Genomic DNA, 26,952 nt, shown 5'->3' on the forward strand with positions numbered 1-26,952 from the left:
CTGCTCCCTTTACAGAAACAATACAATTACACAACCAAGCAATTGTGTAATTAAATCAGCAAATGAAGGTAAAATACTGTACATTCCTTAGTTTAGTGGGTTATGAGCGCACGAGATGTGCCAGATGTAGCTGGAGAATTAAGGAGCGTTAGATTGCTACTTTATTAAATGTCAGTAAACACAATCAGACTCATATATCCTGCTCTGCTATCTGCAGCAAGAAATATTTCTGTTGTACGGCTACAGTGCTATGTACGTCACCCAGTATTACTAATACATGGATCATTTTCAGCCTAAAAAATGACTGGCTCTTGACCGCTGTGTTATACAGAACTGCTCCTTGCCTGGCCACTTCTGATACTATAATACATCAGCCTCCTCATATGATTTCTACCACAGACAGAGGTTGATGCTGCAGTAATACTTTATGTTCTTTTCCCAACATGACACCATGGCTGCATGATATACATTCCATAATTCCATCTTGTTTTTAGGTATGTGAGACCACAGTCGCAACACCTATTGTATTACTCAGGATTGGAAAACTAGGAAGATGCACGCCACACAGCAGCCAATCTGAGCATCTAAATGTTGTCATGGCTATATGTATGGATGTTTTAGGTATGTGCTGGCAAAGAAGGCACCACTCATCCTAGTGCATAGGGACCCCAAAAACCCATTCCCATTGAAGGTCAAATGGTTTGTTTTCTTAAATCAAGAAGGATACAGTATAGCATCCTCTCTCCCCGGGTTATAGATGCTTACATTCAAAAGGTGTGAGCGACTTTTGCTTGGATGTGTTACTTTGAGAATGTACAAAGCTTTCATTTGCAAGTAATCAATTATAACTTAGGGTAGAGTTCAAAGTTCAGCAAATGATCAAGGTCAAAAATGTGGAGAAATCTGGTAACTCATGGTATACTTATAAACAGGGACACGTACCAGAAAAAAATCAGAGGAAGAATATTTGGCCAGATCCAGTCATTCTTTTAATGGACACCAATTTCTAAAGTAAACTGAACACATGGGGTAACATAGATCGAGGTTGGTCTGAAGGGTGTAGGAAGCTAGGGCTTAGCTGGACTGTCCCAGAAAAACAGAGCCTTTGGATGTGTGGGGTTGCTAGTATAGGCACCACGTGCACACTTTCTGCACAATGGGACCCCTGGATACCAGACCCCCATTACTGTGGGAAACGTTTTACTAAATGGTCGAGAACGCCTAGCTATTATAGACTCAGAGGGGTATATTTACTAAGGTCCCGATTTTGAGCGAGATGCCGTTTTTTCTTCAAAGTGTCATCTCGGTAATTTACTAAGCAAAAATCACGGCAGTGATGAGGGCATTCGTAATATTTTGGAAGTCCTAGGAAAAAATCACGAATCAATACACCATCGGTCAAATACGCCTGCAATTTGGTAGAAATCGGTCATTTACTAAAAAGTGCAAAACACAAACACTGCCGACAATTGCCAAACACTGCAGTGCTAAAATACAAATCGTGAAAAAGTGCTAAAAAAAAAACAGACCTGCTTTTTTATTCCGTGTTTGTATAGGCATGCACGGATCCATGAGATCCGTGCATGTTTTTCAGTGGGAAGGGGTGGGAAATGTTATAATTTTTTTTTTTTAAATTGCGTAGGGTCCCCCCTCCTAAAACAAACCAGCCTCGGGCTCTTTGAGCCGGCCCTGGTTGCAAAAATATGGGGAAAAAATTGACAGGGGTTCCCCCATATTTAAGCAACCAGCACCGGGCTCTGCGCCTGGTCCTGGTTCCAAAAATACGGGGGACAAAAAGCGTAGGGGTCCCCCGTATTTTTGAAACCAGCACCGGGCTCCACTAGCTGGACAGATAATGCTACAGCCGGGGGTCACTTTTATACAGTGCCTTGCGGCCGTGGCATCAAATATCCAACTAGTCACCCCTGGCCGGGGTACCCTGGGGGAGTGGGGACCCCTTCAATCAAGGGGTCCCCCCCCAGCCACCCAAGGGCCAGGGGTGAAGCCCGAGGCTGTCCCCCCCATCCAATGGGCTGCGGATGGGGGGCTGATAGCCTTTGTTGAAAGTAATGAATATTGTTTTTAGTAGCAGTACTACAAGTCCCAGCAAGCCTCCCCCGCAAGCTGGTACTTGGAGAACCACAAGTACCAGCATGCGGCGGAAAACCCGGCCCGCTGGTACCTGTAGTACTACTACTAAAAAAATACCCCAATAAAGACATTACACACACACCTTGAAAGTATAACTTTAATGCATACATACACACCACCATATACACATACTTACCTTATGTTCACACGAGGGTCGGTCCCCTTCTCCAGTAGAATCCATGGTGTACCTGTTGAAAAAATCCTACTCACCAAATCCAGTGTAGAGGGCTCCTCGGATAATCCATTTGTAATCCACGTACTTTTAAAAATAAAAAAACGGGACACCCGACCACGAACTGAAAGGGGACCCATGTTTTCACATGGGACCCCTTTCCCCAAATGCCAGAAACCCCCTCTGACTGATGTCTAAGTGGGTTTCTTCAGCCAATCAGGGAGCGCCACGTTGTGGCACCCTCCTGATCGGCTGTGTGCTCCTGTTCTGTCTGACAGGCGGCACACGGCAGTGTTACAATGTAGCGCCTATGCGCTCCATTGTAACCAATGGTGGGAACTTTCAGGTCAGCGGTGAGGTCACTTTCGGTCAACCGCTGACCTGAAAGTTCCCACCATTGGTGGTGTGTATGTATGCATTAAAGTTATACTTTCAATGTGTGTGTGTAATGTCTTTATTGGGGTATTTTTTTAGTAGTAGTACTACAGGTACCAGCGGGCCCGGTTTTCCGCCGCATGCTGGTACTTGTGGTTCTCCAAGTACCAGCTTGCGGGGGAGGCTTGCTGGGACTTGTAGTACTGCTACTAAAAACAATATTCATTACTTTCAACAAAGGCTATCAGCCCCCCATCCGCAGCCCATTGGATGGGGGGGACAGCCTCGGGCTTCACCCCTGGCCCTTGGGTGGCTGGGGGGAGGGACCCCTTGATTGAAGGGGTCCCCACTCCCCCAGGGTACCCCGGCCAGGGGTGACTAGTTGGATATTTGATGCCACGGCCGCAAGGCACTGTATAAAAGTGACCCCCGGCTGTGGCATTATCTGTCCAGCTAGTGGAGCCCGGTGCTGGTTTCAAAAATACGGGGGACCCCTACGCTTTTTGTCCCCCGTATTTTGGGAACCAGGACCAGGCGCAGAGCCCGGTGCTGGTTGCTTAAATATGGGGGAACCCCTGTCAATTTTTCCCCCATATTTTTGCAACCAGGGCCGGCTCAAAGAGCCCGAGGCTGGTTTGGCTTAGGAGGGGGGACCCCACGCAATTTTTTTTAAAAGTTTAAACATTTTTTTTTTTTTTAAAGGTGCACAATGAAGCCCAGCACGGATCTCTCAGATCCGGCCGAGATTCATTGTATTAAAGTCGGCAGTGTTTTACAAGTCACTCACGTAAAACACTGCCTAAAAAAACGAATGACATCGACATCGGAAAAACCGAAAATGCAGAATACGGCAGCTTAGTAAATTAGTCGTAATCAATTCAAAAAGTTGCATATTTACACTTTCGATGTCATTCGTGATTGAACTTTGACCTCAAACGGAAAAATACGATTCTTAGTAAATTTACCCCAGGGAGTGAGGTTTCCCTAATCTCAGAGGCCCAGGTCAATGAAAAAGTTGCCAGGGTTAGTGGAAGTACTCTGCGTTCATAGGTCCATGGAAAAATTCTCCCGGGTGCAAGTGAGCCTCACCATAAAGGGGCGCATTTATGTGGTTGGTCCTATGTTCCCTATCCTCTCATATTCGGACACAATTTTCCAGGATTTAGTGATCTCTTAACGGAACCACAGAGACAAAGCCACTGCAAAGTCTCCAAGGCCCTACCTCGTGAAAGGGAGAAGAGTGGAAGCCCTCTTTGGAGAAGGAACCTCTAAGCACCTTTCTAGTTCACCTGAACCTTCGACTGTTCCTTTGACAGATACATGATCAATGGGACAACGGAAATAAGCTGCTAAGCAGCAACCATATCGCATTCCTGGTGCACAGCGACAAGCTGTCAGGCAGAAAGTGAAAGAAAGTTCGATCCTTGTACTCCTCACTAGACTACTTGGATGTTGCACTGTCCCTTTGTGGGATACGTTGCCCATGTAGTGGCGGACAAGGGTACAACCTGGCATCCGCAAGAAATGAGGACTATTTGTTAATTGCCTTAACGAACCACATTCGGCAAGGAACAGGAAGATACACCTGGAAAGGTGGTCAGGAAGCATCAGTACTGTAACTGAACCAGATATAAGGATGTCTTTCCCAGCGAATTTAGAAAGACTAAATGGTGTTGGCTGACACAAAGGAAGATGTGCGCATCCCCAAGCATGGAAAAGCAAAAGGAGGGGAGAGGGCTGTGACTCATCACAACTGTCCACATTTCTGTGTGATCAGCTCCCTTCAAGAGAGAGGAAAACAAACAGTTTTACATTAAATAGAGATGGAGATCAATAGATGTATGATCCTGTGTGTCAAGGTGAAGGAGCAAAATAAAGTCTAAAATAAAAACTCCTGGTTCAACCATTACTTTTTACTGTAACTCAGGTAATCTTCGTTGGTGATTAGTACCTTTACTAGGCTCAAAGACACCACCATACTTCTAAGACTCCTAAAAGTTATGTTTTTAACACTTTGTGTCTGTTACTAGAGTACTACTATACATTTTGGAATAATACTCTATGATAAATGTCTGCCAGCTTAGATGACTGCTGATGTTTTTGCATGTAATATACCATATATTTTCTCTATTTTCATCTACCCACAAAGGGGTCTATTCATAAAGCAGTGATAAGAGTGAAGAAGTGAGCTTGTGGAGCAGTTGCCCATAGCAATCAAACAGCTGCTCCGTACAATTGTATAGTATGCAAATTATAAATGTTACTTCAATGCTGATTGGTCACCACGGGCAACTTCTCCAATGCCTCATTTCTCCACACTTTTCACTGCTTCATGAATAGACCCCAATATCATTAATTTTCTCCATATGACATTTTTTAATATCTCTGACCCAGTCTTCTGAGGAGTTTTATGGTATCTAATGTGAACAGTACAGATCTTGGAAGGAAATAGTTCAGGACAATTTGATTTATATATTGTAAGGGTACTTCTATCATACTGACAGTGAGCAAGAGCTTGTATTTATGAGCAAGAGCATGTATTCTGTGCAGGATTACTCTAATAAAGCTGGGTTATTATAACAGTCTCTCACTCCTCTCCTGAGGCTCCATAGTCCATACACTCATTCCACTTCTTGACCACTGAAACCTTCACACATGGTGTGAGAGACAGGAAGTATTGCCATAGCTGGAGGTACCGCATGACTAAATAAGAGCAGCCACCCCATAATAAAAATAGCATATAATTTAGGACTGCCAAAGCAGATGAACTGCTGTGGTTTACGTTATGGTTCACTCCATATTTACCTACTTTGTATTTCTCCTTTCCAGGAGAAGCCCGCAGAGGAGACGCTGAAGGGAACTTCGGGGGGCGCGGCCTGGCTCTAACATCACCAACCCTCGTCCCCACTTGGGAAAATGCCGAAGTAAGTGGGTCCATGGGGAGGGGCAGGGCTAAAATTATGCAACTCGTGTCATTTTAGCCCCTCCCCACGGACAAGCAAATGCATGTAATTATCTCTCTGTCCTGCCTGCTTTACTAGGGTGCGGGCAGGATGTGGGAGATCTTGCTGCTCTTGCGGGGGACTTCCCCAAAAATCGGGAGCCTCCCGCAACTTTCGGGAGAGTAGGCAAGTATGGCCCACACACTTGTGTGATCTATAAATAGAAAATACACCCTACAAATTGGCACCAAACTGATGTTATTTTATATTAGACCAACAATGATTTAGGAATGACCCATTTTATCTCTGTGCTACTGAATTTGTAGAACCTTGCTGCATTATGCTGTCATTTTTTCTGGTTTCCATTTTCAGATGCTCTTTATTACAGATTTTTATTGTATCTCAGAATGGGTAATTTTTTGTGTAACAAAACTAAACAAATCACTTGTGTCTGAAATAGTAGATTCTACCATGTGGATACATTTAAATTATGATTAAAGTAAAAATCTTAGTATTTTATAGTGTAAATTACAGCTAGGCACGTGTTTATACTGGGCCTAATTCAGATGTGGTTGAAGGTGCTATTACAGCTGCTGTCTTGGAAGCCGCAGTGTTAGTGCTGTATGGTGATGTAGCAGGAGGCGTCTATTGCAAGCAGATACCTCCTGCTGCAGCAGTGATCCGACCTATGTCCTAGGACGCAGCATCTGATCACTGGACTCATCATCGGGTGGCTTGAGGCACCCATGGTGCTGTGCAAGCCGCCCGCTGCAGAGTAGAGATGAGCGCCTGACATTTTTCGGGTTTTGTGTTTTGGTTTTGGGTTCGGTTCCGCGGCCGTGTTTTGGGTTCGACCGCGTTTTGGCAAAACCTCACCGAATTTTTTTTGTCGGATTCGGGTGTGTTTTGGATTCGGGTGTTTTTTTCAAAAAACCCTAAAAAACAGCTTAAATCATAGAATTTGGGGGTCATTTTGATCCCAAAGTATTATTAACCTCAAAAACCATAATTTCCACTCATTTTCAGTCTATTCTGAATACCTCACACCTCACAATATTATTTTTAGTCCTAAAATTTGCACCGAGGTCGCTGTGTGAGTAAGATAAGCGACCCTAGTGGCTGACACAAACACCGGGCCCATCTAGGAGTGGCACTGCAGTGTCACGCAGGATGTCCCTTCCAAAAAACCCTCCCCAAACAGCACATGACGCAAAGAAAAAAAGGGGCGCAATGAGGTAGCTGACTGTGTGAGTAAGATAAGCGACCCTAGTGGCCGACACAAACACCGGGCCCATCTAGGAGTGGCACTGCAGTGTCACGCAGGATGTCCCTTCCAAAAAACCCTCCCCAAACAGCACATGACGCAAAGAAAAAAAGAGGCGCAATGAGGTAGCTGACTGTGTGAGTAAGATAAGCGACCCTAGTGGTCGACACAAACACCGGGCCCATCTAGGAGTGGCACTGCAGTGTCACGCAGGATGGTCCTTCCAAAAAACCCTCCCCAAACAGCACATGACGCAAAGAAAAAAAGAGGCGCAATGAGGTAGCTGACGGTGTGAGTAAGATAAGCGACCCTAGTGGCCGACACAAACACCGGGCCCATCTAGGAGTGGCACTGCAGTGTCACGCAGGATGTCCCTTCCAAAAAACCCTCCCCAAACAGCACATGACGCAAAGAAAAAAAGAGGCGCAATGAGGTAGCTGACTGTGTGAGTAAGATAAGCGACCCTAGTGGCCGACACAAACACCGGGCCCATCTAGGAGTGGCACTGCAGTGTCACGCAGGATGGCCCTTCCAAAAAACCCTCCCCAAACAGCACATGACGCAAAGAAAAAAAAAAGAAAAAAGAGGTGCAAGATGGAATTGTCCTTGGGCCCTCCCACCCACCCTTATGTTGTATAAACAGGACATGCACACTTTAACCAACCCATCATTTCAGTGACAGGGTCTGCCACACGACTGTGACTGATATGACGGGTTGGTTTGGACCCCCCCCAAAAAAGAAGCAATTAATCTCTCCTTGCACAAACTGGCTCTACAGAGGCAAGATGTCCACCTCATCATCATCCTCCGATATATCACCGTGTACATCCCCCTCCTCACAGATTATCAATTCGTCCCCACTGGAATCCACCATCTCAGCTCCCTGTGTACTTTGTGGAGGCAATTGCTGCTGGTCAATGTCTCCGCGGAGGAATTGATTATAATTCATTTTAATGAACATCATCTTCTCCACATTTTCTGGATGTAACCTCGTACGCCGATTGCTGACAAGGTGAGCGGCGGCACTAAACACTCTTTCGGAGTACACACTTGTGGGAGGGCAACTTAGGTAGAATAAAGCCAGTTTGTGCAAGGGCCTCCAAATTGCCTCTTTTTCCTGCCAGTATAAGTACGGACTGTGTGACGTGCCTACTTGGATGCGGTCACTCATATAATCCTCCACCATTCTTTCAATGTTGAGAGAATCATATGCAGTGACAGTAGACGACATGTCCGTAATCGTTGTCAGGTCCTTCAGTCCGGACCAGATGTCAGCATCAGCAGTCGCTCCAGACTGCCCTGCATCACCGCCAGCGGGTGGGCTCGGAATTCTGAGCCTTTTCCTCGCACCCCCAGTTGCGGGAGAATGTGAAGGAGGAGATGTTGACAGGTCGCGTTCCGCTTGACTTGACAATTTTCTCACCAGCAGGTCTTTCAACCCCAGCAGACTTGTGTCTGCCGGAAAGAGAGATCCAAGGTAGGCTTTAAATCTAGGATCGAGCACGGTGGCCAAAATGTAGTGCTCTGATTTCAACAGATTGACCACCCGTGAATCCTTGTTAAGCGAATTAAGGGCTCCATCCACAAGTCCCACATGCCTAGCGGAATCGCTCCGTGTTAGCTCCTCCTTCAATGTCTCCAGCTTCTTCTGCAAAAGCCTGATGAGGGGAATGACCTGACTCAGGCTGGCAGTGTCTGAACTGACTTCACGTGTGGCAAGTTCAAAGGGCATCAGAACCTTGCACAACGTTGAAATCATTCTCCACTGCGCTTGAGACAGGTGCATTCCACCTCCTATATCGTGCTCAATTGTATAGGCTTGAATGGCCTTTTGCTGCTCCTCCAACCTCTGAAGCATATAGAGGGTTGAATTCCACCTCGTTACCACTTCTTGCTTCAGATGATGGCAGGGCAGGTTCAGTAGTTTTTGGTGTTGCTCCAGTCTTCTGTACGTGGTGCCTGTACGCCGAAAGTGTCCCACAATTCTTCTGGCCACCGACAGCATCTCTTGCACGCCCCTGTCGTTTTTTTAAAAATTCTGCACCACCAAATTCAAGGTATGTGCAAAACATGGGACGTGCTGGAATTTGCCCATATTTAATGCACACACAATATTGCTGGCGTTGTCCGATGCCACAAATCCACAGGAGAGTCCAATTGGGGTAAGCCATTCCGCGATGATCTTCCTCAGTTGCCGTAAGAGGTTTTCAGCTGTGTGCGTATTCTGGAAAGCGGTGATACAAAGCGTAGCCTGCCTAGGAAAGAGTTGGCGTTTGCGAGATGCTGCTACTGGTGCAGCCGCTGCTGTTCTTGCGGCGGGAGTCCATACATCTACCCAGTGGGCTGTCACAGTCATATAGTCCTGACCCTGCCCTGCTCCACTTGTCCACATGTCCGTGGTTAAGTGGACATTGGGTCCAGCTGCATTTTTTAGGACACTGGTGAGTCTTTTTCTGAGGTCCGTGTACATTTTCGGTATCGCCTGCCTAGAGAAGTGGAACCTAGATGGTATTTGGTAACGGGGGCACACTGCCTCAATAAATTGTCTAGTTCCCTGTGAACTAACGGCGGATACCGGACGCACGTCTAACACCAACATAGTTGTCAAGGCCTCAGTTATCCGCTTTGCAGCAGGATGACTGCTGTGATATTTCATCTTCCTCGCAAAGGACTGTTGAACAGTCAATTGCTTACTGGAAGTAGTACAAGTGGGCTTACGACTTCCCCTCTGGGATGACCATCGACTCCCAGCAGCAACAACAGCAGCGCCAGCAGCAGTAGGCGTTACACGCAAGGATGCATCGGAGGAATCCCAGGCAGGAGAGGACTCGTCAGAATTGCCAGTGACATGGCCTGCAGGACTATTGGCATTCCTGGGGAAGGAGGAAATTGACACTGAGGGAGTTGGTGGGGTGGTTTGCGTGAGCTTGGTTACAAGAGGAAGGGATTTACTGGTCAGTGGACTGCTTCCGCTGTCACCCACAGTTTTTGAACTTGTCACTGACTTATTATGAATGCGCTGCAGGTGACGTATAAGGGAGGATGTTCCGAGGTGGTTAACGTCCTTACCCCTACTTATTACAGCTTGACAAAGGGAACACACGGCTTGACACCTGTTGCCCGCATCTCTGTTGAAATAGTTCCACACCGAAGAGCTGATTTTTTTGGTATTTTCACCAGGCATGTCAACGGCCATATTCCTCCCACGGACAACAGGTGTCTCACCGGGTGCCTGACTTAAACAAACCACCTCACCATCAGAATCCTCCTGGTCAATTTCCTCCCCAGCGCCAGCAACACCCATATCCTCCTCATCCTGGTGTACTTCAACACTGACATCTTCAATCTGACTATCAGGAACTGGACTGCGGGTGCTCCTTCCAGCACTTGCAGGGGGCGTGCAAATGGTGGAAGGCGCATGCTCTTCACGTCCAGTGTTGGGAAGGTCAGGCATCGCAACCGACACAATTGGACTCTCCTTGTGGATTTGGGATTTCGAAGAACGCACAGTTCTTTGCGGTGCTACTGCTTTTGCCAGCTTGAGTCTTTTCATTTTTCTAGCGAGAGGCTGAGTGCCTCCATCCTCATGTGAAGCTGAACCACTAGCCATGAACATAGGCCAGGGCCTCAGCCGTTCCTTGCCACTCCGTGTGGTAAATGGCATATTGGCAAGTTTACGCTTCTCCTCCGACAATTTTATTTTAGGTTTTGGAGTCCTTTTTTTACTGATATTTGGTGTTTTGGATTTGACATGCTCTGTACTATGACATTGGGCATCGGCCTTGGCAGACGACGTTGCTGGCATTTCATCGTCTCGGCCATGACTAGTGGCAGCAGCTTCAGCACGAGGTGGAAGTGGATCTTGATCTTTCCCTAATTTTGGAACCTCAACATTTTTGTTCTCCATATTTTAATAGGCACAACTAAAAGGCACCTCAGGTAAACAATGGAGATGGATGGATACTAGTATACAATTATGAATGGACTGCCGAGTGCCGACACAGAGGTAGCTACAGCCGTGGACTACCGTACTGTACTGTGTCTGCTGCTAATATAGACTGGATGATAATGAGATGTAGTATGTATGTATAAAGAAGAAAGAAAAAAAAACCACGGGTAGGTGGTATACAATTATGGACGGACTGCCGAGTGCCGACACAGAGGTAGCTACAGCCGTGGACTACCGTACTGTACTGTGTCTGCTGCTAATATAGACTGGATGATAATGAGATGTAGTATGTATAAAGAAGAAAGAAAAAAAAACCACGGGTAGGTGGTATACAATTATGGATGGACTGCCGAGTGCCGACACAGAGGTAGCTACAGCCGTGGACTACCGTACTGTACTGTGTCTGCTGCTAATATAGACTGGTTGATAATGAGATGTAGTATGTATGTATAAAGAAGAAAGAAAAAAAAACCACGGGTAGGTGGTATACAATTATGGATGGACTGCCGAGTGCCGACACAGAGGTAGCTACAGCCGTGGACTACCGTACTGTACTGTGTCTGCTGCTAATATAGACTGGTTGATAATGAGATGTAGTATGTATGTATAAAGAAGAAATAAAAAAAAAACACGGGTAGGTGGTATACAATTATGGATGGACTGCCGAGTGCCGACACAGAGGTGGCTACAGCCGTGGACTACCGTACTGTACTGTGTCTGCTGCTAATATAGACTGGATGATAATGAGATGTAGTATGTATAAAGAAGAAAGAAAAAAAAACCACGGGTAGGTGGTATACAATTATGGATGGACTGCCGAGTGCCGACACAGAGGTAGCTACAGCCGTGGACTACCGTACTGTACTGTGTCTGCTGCTAATATAGACTGGTTGATAATGAGATGTAGTATGTATGTATAAAGAAGAAAGAAAAAAAAACCACGGGTAGGTGGTATACAATTATGGATGGACTGCCGAGTGCCGACACAGAGGTAGCTACAGCCGTGGACTACCGTACTGTACTGTGTCTGCTGCTAATATAGACTGGTTGATAATGAGATGTAGTATGTATGTATAAAGAAGAAAGAAAAAAAAACCACGGGTAGGTGGTATACAATTATGGATGGACTGCCGAGTGCCGACACAGAGGTAGCTACAGCCGTGGACTACCGTACTGTACTGTGTCTGCTGCTAATATAGACTGGATGATAATGAGATGTAGTATGTATAAAGAAGAAAGAAAAAAAAAACCACGGGTAGGTGGTATACAATTATGGATGGACTGCCGAGTGCCGACACAGAGGTAGCTACAGCCGTGGACTACCGTACTGTACTGTGTCTGCTGCTAATATAGACTGGTTGATAATGAGATGTAGTATGTATAAAGAAGAAAGAAAAAAAAACCACGGGTAGGTGGTATACAATTATGGATGGACTGCCAAGTGCCGACACAGAGGTAGCTACAGCCGTGGACTACCGTACTGTACTGTGTCTGCTGCTAATATAGACTGGATGATAATGAGATGTAGTATGTATGTATAAAGAAGAAAGAAAAAAAAACCACGGGTAGGTGGTATACAATTATGGACGGACTGCCGAGTGCCGACACAGAGGTAGCTACAGCCGTGGACTACCGTACTGTACTGTGTCTGCTGCTAATATAGACTGGATGATAATGAGATGTAGTATGTATAAAGAAGAAAGAAAAAAAAACCACGGGTAGGTGGTATACAATTATGGATGGACTGCCGAGTGCCGACACAGAGGTAGCTACAGCCGTGGACTACCGTACTGTACTGTGTCTGCTGCTAATATAGACTGGTTGATAATGAGATGTAGTATGTATGTATAAAGAAGAAAGAAAAAAAAAACACGGGTAGGTGGTATACAATTATGGACGGACTGCCGAGTGCCGACACAGAGGTAGCTACAGCCGTGGACTACCGTACTGTACTGTGTCTGCTGCTAATATAGACTGGATGATAATGAGATGTAGTATGTATAAAGAAGAAAGAAAAAAAAAACCACGGGTAGGTGGTATACAATTATGGATGGACTGCCGAGTGCCGACACAGAGGTAGCTACAGCCGTTGACTACCGTACTGTACTGTGTCTGCTGCTAATATAGACTGGATGATAATGAGATGTAGTATGTATAAAGAAGAAAGAAAAAAAAAACCACGGGTAGGTGGTATACAATTATGGATGGACTGCCGAGTGCCGACACAGAGGTAGCTACAGCCGTGAACTACCGTACTGTGTCTGCTGCGACTGGATGATAAATAATGATATAAAAAATATATATATATCACTACTGCAGCCGGACAGGTATATATTATATAATGACGGACCTGCTGGACACTGTCTGTCAGCAGAATGAGTTTTTTATAGAATAAAAAAAAAAACACCACACAAGTCACACGACGAGTGTTTAACTTTTTCAGGCAATCACAATATAGTATACTATACTGGTGGTCAGTGTGGTCAGGTCACTGGTCAGTCACACTGGCAGTGGCACTCCTGCCTGCAGCAAAAGTGTGCACTGTTTAATTTTAATAATATGTATGTACTCCTGGCTCCTGCTATAACCTATAACTGCTCCCCAGTCTCCCCCACAATTAAGCTGTGTGAGCACAGTCAGATATTATACATAGATGATGCAGCACACTGGGCTGAGCACAGATATGGTATGTGACTGAGTCACTGTGTATCGTTTTTTTCAGGCAGAGAACGGATTATATTAAATAAAACTGCACTGGTGGTCACTGGTCAGTGGTCAGTCACTAGTAAACTCTGCACTCTCTAGTACTCCTAAGCTCCAGTAAATCAAGTGTCTCTGTCTCAATCTCACTCTCTCTCTTCTAATCTAAATGGAGAGGACGCCAGCCACGTCCTCTCCCTATCAATCTCAATGCACGTGTGAAAATGGCGGCGACGCGCGGCTCCTTATATAGAATCCGAGTCTCGCGATAGAATCCGAGCCTCGCGAGAATCCGACAGCGTCATGATGACGTTCGGGCGCGCTCGGGTTAACCAAGCAAGGCGGGAAGATCCGAGTCGCTCGGACCCGTGTAAAAAAACATGAAGTTCGGGCGGGTTCGGATTCCGAGGAACCGAACCCGCTCATCTCTACTGTAGAGGCCAGGAAAACTCTGGCCTCTTCCCTCCCCCCCCCCCCCCAAACGGCAGCATCACACCTCCATTTGGAGAAACAGAGGCCACGTCGCCCCTCCCTGTCTCCAAACGGCATCAGACTGTTAATCACTGACAATCTGATGCCGGGCTGCGTCCTGTGTTGCAGAACCTGTTTGTGGCACAAGATGCATCTGAATCAGGCCCACTATGAGGCATATTAAAGAATATCCCATGAAAACATCTGTAGGCTATCACTCTCTTACCAGCTCTTTGCCAGGATGGGTTCTTATTGGACCCCCGTGTCCCAGCAAGAGTTCTTTTGAATCCAGCCCGTAGTGTGGAGCCTAGGTCACGAGGAAGCACTTGAACATGAGGTTTCCCAGCATGAGTTAAATTGCACCTGTGTGAATCCATGCAAAGGTGCTGAAATGATTGTGCCTGTAGTTTACTTCTTTGTAGATCTGGCCCTAAAGAGAAGGCAGGGCCATTTAATGTATAGGCACACTAGGCAGCTGCCCAGAGCCCCACATTTTGAAATGAAGAATTAGTGCCAACTGCAGGCATGTCCTGTATAAGAAACTGGAACCTCCATTTTTTTGTATGTTTATTTTGTATAATCTAATATCTCTGCATGGATTCCTTATATAAATGCTTAAAATAATGCTTTGGCTGCAGGCACTTAAAGTAAATGACACACATCCATGTAATTAATCATTTATCTGAAAAATGAATAATGGATCAAAGTGATTGCAGCACTTTACAATATGTTTATGTGTAAAACTGAGTTTTTCTCCATAAAGCTAATGTGACGTTGCCAGGAAAAGTGTTATATAAGGTACGCGTATGGCATTGGCTAAAGTCGTACTCACTCACTTACTCACTCACTCACTTACTCGATGTACAGTGGCATGAAAAAGGTTTTGCCCCCTTCTTCTATATTTGTATATTTGTCACAATTGTTTCAGATCTTCAAACAAACTAAGTCCAAGACACACTAAGTAAATGCAAATTACAGGTTTTAAATGATCATTTTATTTATTGAAGCAAAAAAGTTATCCAACACCTATATCACCCATGTGAACAATGAATTGCCCTCTAAATCTAATAACTGGTTATGTCACCTTTAGCAGCAAGAACTGCAATCAGACACTTCCCATAACTGGAGAACAGTCTTTCACATCGCATGGAGGAATTTTGTTCCACTCTTCTTTGCAGAATTGCTTTAATCCAGCCACAATAAAGGGGTCTCGAGCATGATCTGCCTATTTAAGTTCCTGCTACAGCACCTCAATTGGATTGAATGGTGCATATGTCATAGGGTCCGAGTTTGCCGGAGGTGCAGGATGCCAGATGATCTCTGAGGTTTTTTCAAAGCTGCAATCATTTACAAGGAAAAAAAAATGCTTTGTAAACGATTGCCACTTTAAGAAAACTTCTGTGTTCGACCGGCATCCCGCACCTCCGGCAAACTCGGACCCTATTACATATGACCCAATAAGTGCTCCTAATTAGGATATATCTGTATGTCAAAAAAACAACCTTATAATTGAGTGTCCTTAATAAAGTCTTATTTTTTGGAAAGATGAATGGTAGTAATCACTCCTCATTGTGTCCAGAAGACTAAAGAAAGCTGCTGCAGGCGGGGGGACTTTCCATACCTGCCACAATGACATCCAAATTGCTGCAGAAGGCACAATAGGAGATTTCATATAATCCTTTCAAGACCCCCCCCCCCCCCCCCTCAGGGAGTGTTCTAAGGGGGAGGAGAGACCCAGGGGTAGTAAAGACACTCTGGGTGACCACTTACACACACTCTAAGGAAGACCTATTGGTTGTAAAGCGTAGGTGGCAGTGGAGGAAATATTGCTGTGCAGGAACAGATGTGAGGCACTTCATTTTCAGGAGGGAGGTATACCTCCCAGGACAATACACCATACATTTCAAACTGTTTATAGTGCCTTCTCTAAGGCCCTTCAGGGTGCAAGGCAATCCTGTTTTTGGAAGTTTTATTCTGTGTTGTGAATAAAATGGTATAGTTTTATGCTATGAGAAGCAGCTATTCTTTCTTTTTGAGGTCCTAACGAATATTGCTCCTGGTCTGCATATACCTGGAGAAGGACATTGAGTAGTGTATCTCATCATATTCAATGCTGCAGAACTGGCCTGGTTAAGGCCATACAGAGTATAAAGTAAATGTATCATATTGTTGTTTTCAATGATTGTCTAACCTTTATTTATTGATCTACACCATGAGGAGTGATTATCTAGTGTTTTTGAGGAAACGTGGATATTGACAAACTCCTAGGAGCCTGTTTTCTGGATTGAGAGAACGATGCCAAGTATTACCATTGATCTTTCTACAAGGGATAGGACTTTATTATGGACACTCAACTGTAAGGTTGTTTTTTGAGATACATATGTATATATCCCAATTAGGAGCACTTATACTTCCCTGTATACATTACTATTATCTTAGTGGTTGGTGATCACCACTTTGGATTAAAGCTGCACATGGTTGCTGCTAGGTGATCATATTCTATTTCTTCAGTTGGATTCAAGTCAGCACTTTGACTAGGCCACTCCAAAACCTTAAGTTTGTTTCTTTTGAGCCATTGGACTTACTCTTGTGCTTCAGATTGTTGTCTTGCTGCATAAACCAATTGCTCTTGAGCTTCAGATCACAGACTGAGGATTGAACATTCTCCCTCGAAGTTTTCAAAAAGAAAAATTCATGATTCCATCAATTATGGCATGTCCCCCGTCACACTACCATCATTATGCTTGACCTGTTGTATTATGTTCTTATTGTGTAATGCTGTTTTAGCATTACACCAGATGTATTGTCTTCCAAAAAGTTACATTTTTGACTCTAAGGTCCACAGAATATTAGCCAAATAGCTTTGGGAGAATGAATGTATTTTTACCAAATGTGAAATGAGCCTTTACTGTATGTTACTCTTGGAAAGAAATGGTTTTTATACCATTTTTTACCAGTCCAGTACTATGGTGGAATCAGGAACGCTGTCATTAACTGAGGAAAGTGAGGCCTACAGTTCTTTAGATGTTCATCTGGGTTCTTTTGTGACTTCCTGGATGAGCTGCCCATCAAGGACTTGGAGGAATTTTGGTACTGTAGGTCAGCAACTCCTGGGAAGATTTACCATTGTTCCAAGTTTTATCCATTTGTGTATAATAGCAGTCACTTTGATTTGCTGAAATTCCAGAGCATTAGAGATGGCTTTGTAACCCTTTCGAGATTTATATATTTCAATACCTTTCTCTTATCTCATCTGGAATTTTTTTTAATCGTAGAATACTATGCTGCTTGTTGAGACCTTTAAGCCAACTTCAACTTGCTGGAAAGGTTCTATTTAAGTTACTTTATGTTTAGATTCAACATCAAGCCTGATTTTGTGTAGTCTAATCTGAACTGAATTTTAAACTTAATTTGGTTAATTGGTTGAGTAACTAAGGGGGCAATTACTATTTCACACTAGACTAGTTGGTGCTGGATAACTTTTTCCCTTCAATAAATAAAATGATAATTTAAAAACAGTTTTTTTCTGTTTACTTAGGGTTCCTTTTAGAGATGAGCGGGTTCGGTTTCTCTGAATCCGAACCCGCCCGAACTTCATGTTTTTTTACACGGGTCCGAGCGACTCGGATCTTCCCGCCTTGCTCGGTTAACCCGAGCGCGCCCGAACGTCATCATCACGCTGTCGGATTCTCGCGAGGCTCGGATTCTATCGCGAGACTCGGATTCTATATAAGGAGCCGCGCATCGCGGCCATTTTCACACGTGCATTGAGATTGATAGGGAGAGGACGTGGCTGGCGTCCTCTCCATTTAGATTATAAGAGAGAGAGATTTACTGGAGCTTAGGACTAGGAGGAGTACTGTAGAAGTGTACAGAGTGCAGAGAGTTTACTAGTGAGTGACCACCAGACAGTGCAGTTTATTTAATATATCCGTTCTCTGCCTGAAAAAAGCGATACACACAGTGACTCAGTCACATACCATATCTGTGTGCACTGCTCAGGCTCAGCCCAGTGTGCTGCATCATCTATATATATTATATATCTGTCTGACTGCTCAGCTCACACAGCTTATAATTGTGGGGGAGACTGGGGAGCACTGCAGTGCCAGTTATAGGTTATAGCAGGAGCCAGGAGTACATAATATTATATAGTGAGTGACCACCAGACAGTGCAGTTTATTTAATATATCCGTTCTCTGCCTGAAAAAAGCGATACACACAGTGACTCAGTCACATACCATATCTGTGTGCACTGCTCAGGCTCAGCCCAGTGTGCTGCATCATCTATATATATTATATATCTGTCTGACTGCTCAGCTCACACAGCTTATAATTGTGGGGGAGACTGGGGAGCACTGCAGTGCCAGTTATAGGTTATAGCAGGAGCCAGGAGTACATAATATTATATTAAAATTAAACAGTGCACACTTTTGCTGCAGGAGTGCCACTGCCAGTGTGACTGACCAGTGACCTGACCACACTGACCACCAGTATAGTTAGTAGTATACTTATATTGTGATTGCCTGAAAAAGTTAAACACTCGTCGTGTGACTTCACTTGTGTGTTTTTTTTTTTTTTATTCTATAAAAATAAAACTCATTCTGCTGACAGACAGTGTCCAGCAGGTCCGTCATTATATAATATATAATATATACCTGTCCGGCTGCAGTAGTGATATATATATATTTTTTATATCATTTATCATCCAGTCGCAGCAGACACAGTACGGTAGTTCACGGCTGTGGCTACCTCTGTGTCTGCACTCGGCAGGCAGTCCGTCCATAATTGTATACCACCTAACCGTGGTTTTTTTTTCTTCTTTATACATACATACTACTACGACATCTCTTTATCAACCAGTCTATATTAGCAGCAGACACAGTACAGTACGGTAGTTCACGGCTGTGGCTACCTCTGTGTCTGCACTCGGCAGGCAGTCCGTCCATAATTGTATACCACCTAACCGTGGTTTTTTTTTCTTTCTTCTTTATACATACATAGTTACATAGACATCTCTTTATCAACCAGTCTATATTAGCAGCAGACACAGTACAGTACGGTAGTTCACGGCTGTGGCTACCTCTGTGTCTGCACTCGGCAGGCAGTCCGTCCATAATTGTATACCACCTAACCGTGGTTTTTTTTTCTTCTTTATACATACATACTACTACGACATCTCTTTATCAACCAGTCTATATTAGCAGCAGACACAGTACAGTACGGTAGTTCACGGCTGTGGCTACCTCTGTGTCTGCACTCGGCAGGCAGTCCGTCCATAATTGTATACCACCTAACCGTGGTTTTTTTTTCTTTCTTCTTTATACATACATAGTTACATAGACATCTCTTTATCAACCAGTCTATATTAGCAGCAGACACAGTACAGTACGGTAGTTCACGGCTGTGGCTACCTCTGTGTCTGCACTCGGCAGGCAGTCTGTCCATAATTGTATACCACCTAACCGTGGTTTTTTTTTCTTCTTTATACATACATACTACTACGACATCTCTTTATCAACCAGTCTATATTAGCAGCAGACACAGTACAGTACGGTAGTTCACGGCTGTGGCTACCTCTGTGTCTGCACTCGGCAGGCAGTCCGTCCATAATTGTATACCACCTAACCGTGGTTTTTTTTTCTTTCTTCTTTATACATACATAGTTACATAGACATCTCTTTATCAACCAGTCTATATTAGCAGCAGACACAGTACAGTACGGTAGTTCACGGCTGTGGCTACCTCTGTGTCTGCACTCGGCAGGCAGTCCGTCCATAATTGTATACCACCTAACCGTGGTTTTTTTTTCTTTCTTCTTTATACATACATAGTTACATAGACATCTCTTTATCAACCAGTCTATATTAGCAGCAGACACAGTACAGTACGGTAGTTCACGGCTGTGGCTACCTCTGTGTCTGCACTCGGCAGGCAGTCCGTCCATAATTGTATACCACCTAACCGTGGTTTTTTTTTCTTTCTTCTTTATACATACATAGTTACATAGACATCTCTTTATCAACCAGTCTATATTAGCAGCAGACACAGTACAGTACGGTAGTTCACGGCTGTGGCTACCTCTGTGTCTGCACTCGGCAGGCAGTCCGTCCATAATTGTATACCACCTAACCGTGGTTTTTTTTTCTTTCTTCTTTATACATACATAGTTACATAGACATCTCTTTATCAACCAGTCTATATTAGCAGCAGACACAGTACAGTACGGTAGTTCACGGCTGTGGCTACCTCTGTGTCTGCACTTGGCAGGCAGTCCGTCCATAATTGTATACCACCTAACCGTGGTTTTTTTTTCTTTCTTCTTTATACATACATAGTTGCATAGACATCTCTTTATCAACCAGTCTATATTAGCAGCAGACACAGTACAGTACGGTAGTTCACGGCTGTGGCTACCTCTGTGTCTGCACTCGGCAGGCAGTCCGTCCATAATTGTATACCACCTAACCGTGGTTTTTTTTTCTTTCTTCTTTATACATACATACTACTACGACATCTCTTTATCAACCAGTCTATATTATTAGCAGCAGACACAGTACAGTACGGTAGTTCGCGGCTGTGGCTACCTCTGTGTCTGCACTCGGCAGGCAGTCCGTCCATAATTGTATACCACCTAACCGTGGTTTTTTTTTCTTTCTTCTTTATACATACATAGTTACATAGACATCTCTTTATCAACCAGTCTATATTAGCAGCAGACACAGTACAGTACGGTAGTTCACGGCTGTGGCTACCTCTGTGTCTGCACTCGGCAGGCAGTCCATAATTGTATACTAGTATCCATCTCCATTGTTTACCTGAGGTGCCTTTTAGTTGTGCCTATTAAAATATGGAGAACAAAAATGTTGAGGTTCCAAAATTAGGGAAAGATCAAGATCCACTTCCACCTCGTGCTGAAGCTGCTGCCACTAGTCATGGCCGAGACGATGAAATGCCAGCAACGTCGTCTGCCAAGGCCGATGCCCAATGTCATAGTACAGAGCATGTCAAATCCAAAACACCAAATATCAGTAAAAAAAGGACTCCAAAACCTAAAATAAAATTGTCGGAGGAGAAGCGTAAACTTGCCAATATGCCATTTACCACACGGAGTGGCAAGGAACGGCTGAGGCCCTGGCCTATGTTCATGGCTAGTGGTTCAGCTTCACATGAGGATGGAAGCACTCAGCCTCTCGCTAGAAAACTGAAAAGACTCAAGCTGGCAAAAGCACCGCAAAGAACTGTGCGTTCTTCGAAATCCCAAATCCACAAGGAGAGTCCAATTGTGTCGGTTGCGATGCCTGACCTTCCCAACACTGGACGTGAAGAGCATGCGCCTTCCACCATTTGCACGCCCCCTGCAAGTGCTGGAAGGAGCACCCGCAGTCCAGTTCCTGATAGTCAGATTGAAGATGAAGATGTTGAAGTACACCAGGATGAGGAGGATATGGGTGTTGCTGGCGCTGGGGAGGAAATTGACCAGGAGGATTCTGATGGTGAGGTGGTTTGTTTAAGTCAGGCACCCGGGGAGACACCTGTTGTCCGTGGGAGGAATATGGCCGTTGACATGCCTGGTGAAAATACCAAAAAAATCAGCTCTTCAGTGTGGAGGTATTTCAACAGAAAAGCGGACAACAGGTGTCAAGCCGTGTGTTGCCTTTGTCAAGCTGTAATAAGTAGGGGTAAGGACGTTAACCACCTCGGAACATCCTCCCTTATACGTCACCTGCAGCGCATTCATAATAAGTCAGTGACAAGTTCAAAAACTTTGGGCGACAGCGGAAGCAGTCCACTGACCAGTAAATCCCTTCCTCTTGTAACCAAGCTCACGCAAACCACCCCACCAACTCCCTCAGTGTCAATTTCCTCCTTCCCCAGGAATGCCAATAGTCCTGCAGGCCATGTCACTGGCAATTCTGACGAGTCCTCTCCTGCCTGGGATTCCTCCGATGCATCCTTGCGTGTAACGCCTACTGCTGCTGGCGCTGCTGTTGTTGCTGCTGGGAGTCGATGGTCATCCCAGAGGGGAAGTCGTAAGCCCACTTGTACTACTTCCAGTAAGCAATTGACTGTCCAACAGTCCTTTGCGAGGAAGATGAAATATCACAGCAGTCATCCTGCTGCAAAGCGGATAACTGAGGCCTTGACAACTATGTTGGTGTTAGACGTGCGTCCGGTATCCGCCGTTAGTTCACAGGGAACTAGAAAATTTATTGAGGCAGTGTGCCCCCGTTACCAAATACCATCTAGGTTCCACTTCTCTAGGCAGGCGATACCGAGAATGTACACGGACGTCAGAAAAAGACTCACCAGTGTCCTAAAAAATGCAGTTGTACCCAATGTCCACTTAACCACGGACATGTGGACAAGTGGAGCAGGGCAGGGTCAGGACTATATGACTGTGACAGCCCACTGGGTAGATGTATGGACTCCCGCCGCAAGAACAGCAGCGGCGGCACCAGTAGCAGCATCTCGCAAACGCCAACTCTTTCCTAGGCAGGCTACGCTTTGTATCACCGCTTTCCAGAATACGCACACAGCTGAAAACCTCTTACGGCAACTGAGGAAGATCATCGCGGAATGGCTTACCCCAATTGGACTCTCCTGTGGATTTGTGGCATCGGACAACGCCAGCAATATTGTGTGTGCATTAAATATGGGCAAATTCCAGCACGTCCCATGTTTTGCACATACCTTGAATTTGGTGGTGCAGAATTTTTTAAAAAACGACAGGGGCGTGCAAGAGATGCTGTCGGTGGCCAGAAGAATTGCGGGACACTTTCGGCGTACAGGCACCACGTACAGAAGACTGGAGCACCACCAAAAACTACTGAACCTGCCCTGCCATCATCTGAAGCAAGAAGTGGTAACGAGGTGGAATTCAACCCTCTATATGCTTCAGAGGTTGGAGGAGCAGCAAAAGGCCATTCAAGCCTATACAATTGAGCACGATATAGTAGGTGGAATGCACCTGTCTCAAGCGCAGTGGAGAATGATTTCAACGTTGTGCAAGGTTCTGATGCCCTTTGAACTTGCCACACGTGAAGTCAGTTCAGACACTGCCAGCCTGAGTCAGGTCATTCCCCTCATCAGGCTTTTGCAGAAGAAGCTGGAGACATTGAAGGAGGAGCTAACACGGAGCGATTCCGCTAGGCATGTGGGACTTGTGGATGGAGCCCTTAATTCGCTTAACAAGGATTCACGGGTGGTCAATCTGTTGAAATCAGAGCACTACATTTTGACCACCGTGCTCGATCCTAGATTTAAAGCCTACTTTGGATCTCTCTTTCCGGCAGACACAAGTCTGCTGGGGTTGAAAGACCTGCTGGTGACAAAATTGTCAAGTCAAGCGGAACGCGACCTGTCAACATCTCCTCCTTCACATTCTCCCGCAACTGGGGGTGCGAGGAAAAGGCTCAGAATTCCGAGCCCACCCGCTGGCGGTGATGCAGGGCAGTCTGGAGCGACTGCTGATGCTGACATCTGGTCCGGACTGAAGGACCTGACAACGATTACGGACATGTCGTCTACTGTCACTGCATATGATTCTCTCAACATTGATAGAATGGTGGAGGATTATATGAGTGACCGCATCCAAGTAGGCACGTCACACAGTCCGTACTTATACTGGCAGGAAAAAGAGGCAATTTGGAGGCCCTTGCACAAACTGGCTTTATTCTACCTAAGTTGCCCTCCCACAAGTGTGTACTCCGAAAGAGTGTTTAGTGCCGCCGCTCACCTTGTCAGCAATCGGCGTACGAGGTTACATCCAGAAAATGTGGAGAAGATGATGTTCATTAAAATGAATTATAATCAATTCCTCCGCGGAGACATTGACCAGCAGCAATTGCCTCCACAAAGTACACAGGGAGCTGAGATGGTGGATTCCAGTGGGGACGAATTGATAATCTGTGAGGAGGGGGATGTACACGGTGATATATCGGAGGGTGATGATGAGGTGGACATCTTGCCTCTGTAGAGCCAGTTTGTGCAAGGAGAGATTAATTGCTTCTTTTTTGGGGGGGGTCCAAACCAACCCGTCATATCAGTCACAGTCGTGTGGCAGACCCTGTCACTGAAATGATGGGTTGGTTAAAGTGTGCATGTCCTGTTTTGTTTATACAACATAAGGGTGGGTGGGAGGGCCCAAGGACAATTCCATCTTGCACCTCTTTTTTCTTTTCTTTTTCTTTGCATCATGTGCTGATTGGGGAGGGTTTTTTGGAAGGGACATCCTGCGTGACACTGCAGTGCCACTCCTAAATGGGCCCGGTGTTTGTGTCGGCCACTAGGGTCGCTAATCTTACTCACACAGTCAGCTACCTCATTGCGCCTCTTTTTTTCTTTGCGTCATGTGCTGTTTGGGGAGGGTTTTTTGGAAGGGACATCCTGCGTGACACTGCAGTGCCACTCCTAGATGGGCCCGGTGTTTGTGTCGGCCACTAGGGTCGCTAATCTTACTCACACAGCTACCTCATTGCGCCTCTTTTTTTCTTTGCGTCATGTGCTGTTTGGGGAGGGTTTTTTGGAAGGGCCATCCTGCGTGACACTGCAGTGCCACTCCTAGATGGGCCCGGTGTTTGTGTCGGCCACTAGGGTCGCTAATCTTACTCACACAGCTACCTCATTGCGCCTCTTTTTTTCTTTGCGTCATGTGCTGTTTGGGGAGGGTTTTTTGGAAGGGACATCCTGCGTGACACTGCAGTGCCACTCCTAGATGGGCCCGGTGTTTGTGTCGGCCACTAGGGTCGCTTATCTTACTCACACAGCGACCTCGGTGCAAATTTTAGGACTAAAAATAATATTGTGAGGTGTGAGGTATTCAGAATAGACTGAAAATGAGTGTAAATTATGGTTTTTGAGGTTAATAATACTTTGGGATCCAAATGACCCCCAAATTCTATGATTTAAGCTGTTTTTTAGTGTTTTTTGAAAAAAACACCCGAATCCAAAACACACCCGAATCCGACAAAAAAAATTCGGTGAGGTTTTGCCAAAACGCGTTTGAACCCAAAACACGGCCGCGGAACCGAACCCAAAACCAAAACACAAAACCCGAAAAATTTCAGGCGCTCATCTCTAGTTCCTTTGTCTTATCTTCAATTATGATTGAAGATCTGAAACAATTAAGTGTGACAAATATGCAAAAATAGAATATATCAGGAAAGGGGCAAAACATTTTTAATGTCACTGTAAATAAGATTTCAGATTTACTAAAGCTTCTAAAACAGACAAGTGAATATGTTTCCCATAGCAACTAATCAGACCTCTATCATTTTTATAGCATGCATTAGAAAAATTATAGCTAAAATCTGATTGGTTGCTATGGGCAACAACTCTACTTTTCAATTTTAGAAATGTTATCAAATCTACCTCCTGGCCTTCTGCACAACATATTCTTTGCCGTAAACAGTACCTGTGCCCTATATACAGTGCATGCAGCCTTTCTGAGGGATAAACCATTAGTCATAAGATTGCAGCCTATCCAATCACCAGGAACTACATGTTCCCAAATTCTGATGGTAGCTGGTAGAGGCCAGTGGTCGCACAATAAGAATATAATCAAAAAGATGATCCATGGACACTGCATATTATTATAAGCACTGAAGGAAGCTTTGTTTGTCATGTCTCGGGAGTGCTGTCGGTTATTTGGTCAGTTCTCCAGTTATAGTCAAGTCAAGATGGTGAAATCTAAGTAAAAGAGAAATATTGTTTCATCATGCTACTGCCAATAGGCAGGAGCAGATCTAGACTTTTCTTTTAGAGGGGGTGGTTTAATAATTAATACTGACTCCTCCCCCTCATACATATTACACCACACTGTGTCACTCCTTATACACATTACATCGCACTGTATCGCTGCCTATATACATTACACGCCCTATATCGCTCCTTATTCAAATTACCCCGCATCATATTGCTCCTTATTCACAATACCCTGCACCATATTGCTCCTTATTCACATTACCCCGCACCGTATCAAAAAGTAAAAATATCAAAATACAAATAAAAAATTAAAAGATAAAATAAACAATGGAAAATATTAAAGAAAACAAGAAGTACAGACATGTGACAGCCCTCCTCCCCCAAATCACCCCCCCCCCATACACAGACCCCCTCCCCTACATTTTCCCCTCAGTACAGACATGACAGCCCCCTTTCCTCATATTACACCCCAGTAAACATAAACCCCCTCCCCCATACCCTCCTCCATAACATCCCCCCAGTATAAACAGACCCATCCCCCATATCCCCCCAATACACACACGTGACATGCCTCCTCCATTACATCCCTCCCAGTATACACAGACACCCTTCCCCATATCACCCCCCCCAGTACACACATGTGACAGTGTCCCCATGGTACTACCTGAGTTTCTTGCTTCAGTTAAAAGAGCAGGGTGCCGGGACAGTCAGAGTGCTCTGAGAGGAGTAAGCAGCACTTGCAGAGACCGAAGAGTGGGAAGAGGAGGGGCTGATCTGTACACAGACGGCACAGCTGTCAGCTAACCAGCTGCACTGCCGGCATTCCCCTGCAATGAGCTTCTCCGCATGTGCAGAGGCTCTGAATGCAGCCTGAACGGAGCTGAGCTCAGATTGCTGGCAGGCGGCAGATATGTATCGGGCATGGTGGAAGGGGGGGGGAGTGGCCCTGCCCAGACGAGCGATCAGCGCAGCAGGGAATATACTGGCAGCCCCTGCCGCCTGTGAGAGGAGCAGAAGCATCAACCACTGAGTGGTGATGCTGCCTGCTGCCACCGGCGCCACTGCTGTATAATTGTGCTGCGGAGGTGAGTGCTGTGCAGGTCACTGCCGGCCTCTGTTCTACGCAGCTACCTGTATAACCAGTAGGTGGGCGGGTGCTGGAGCTTTGTGTTATGGGGGTGATCGCCCTTATCGCCCCCTGCTGGATCCGCCAGTGCCAATAGGT

The 26,952-nt window shown here is 45.3% G+C and overlaps 1 protein-coding gene and 1 long non-coding RNA gene across 3 annotated transcripts in view; one reads left to right on the top strand and one right to left on the bottom strand.

Annotated features, from left to right (window-relative positions):
* Nucleotides 1-26,952, bottom strand: part of CDH4 (cadherin 4) — a 1,018,047-nt gene that overhangs the window by 268,723 nt on the left and 722,372 nt on the right. The gene's annotated exons all lie outside the window — the stretch shown is intronic.
* The window catches only part of LOC135055360 (uncharacterized), a 145,501-nt gene that overhangs the window by 109,904 nt on the left and 8,645 nt on the right, over nt 1-26,952 (top strand). Inside the window, exon 2 of the long non-coding RNA XR_010243725.1 lies at nt 5,528-5,622. This is a non-coding gene — a long non-coding RNA (uncharacterized LOC135055360). The remainder of the gene's footprint in view (nt 1-5,527; nt 5,623-26,952) is intronic.

The sequence above is a fragment of the Pseudophryne corroboree genome, chromosome 3 (genome assembly GCF_028390025.1).
Source record: "Pseudophryne corroboree isolate aPseCor3 chromosome 3, aPseCor3.hap2, whole genome shotgun sequence".
In the NCBI taxonomy this organism is placed as follows: Eukaryota; Metazoa; Chordata; class Amphibia; order Anura; family Myobatrachidae; genus Pseudophryne; species Pseudophryne corroboree.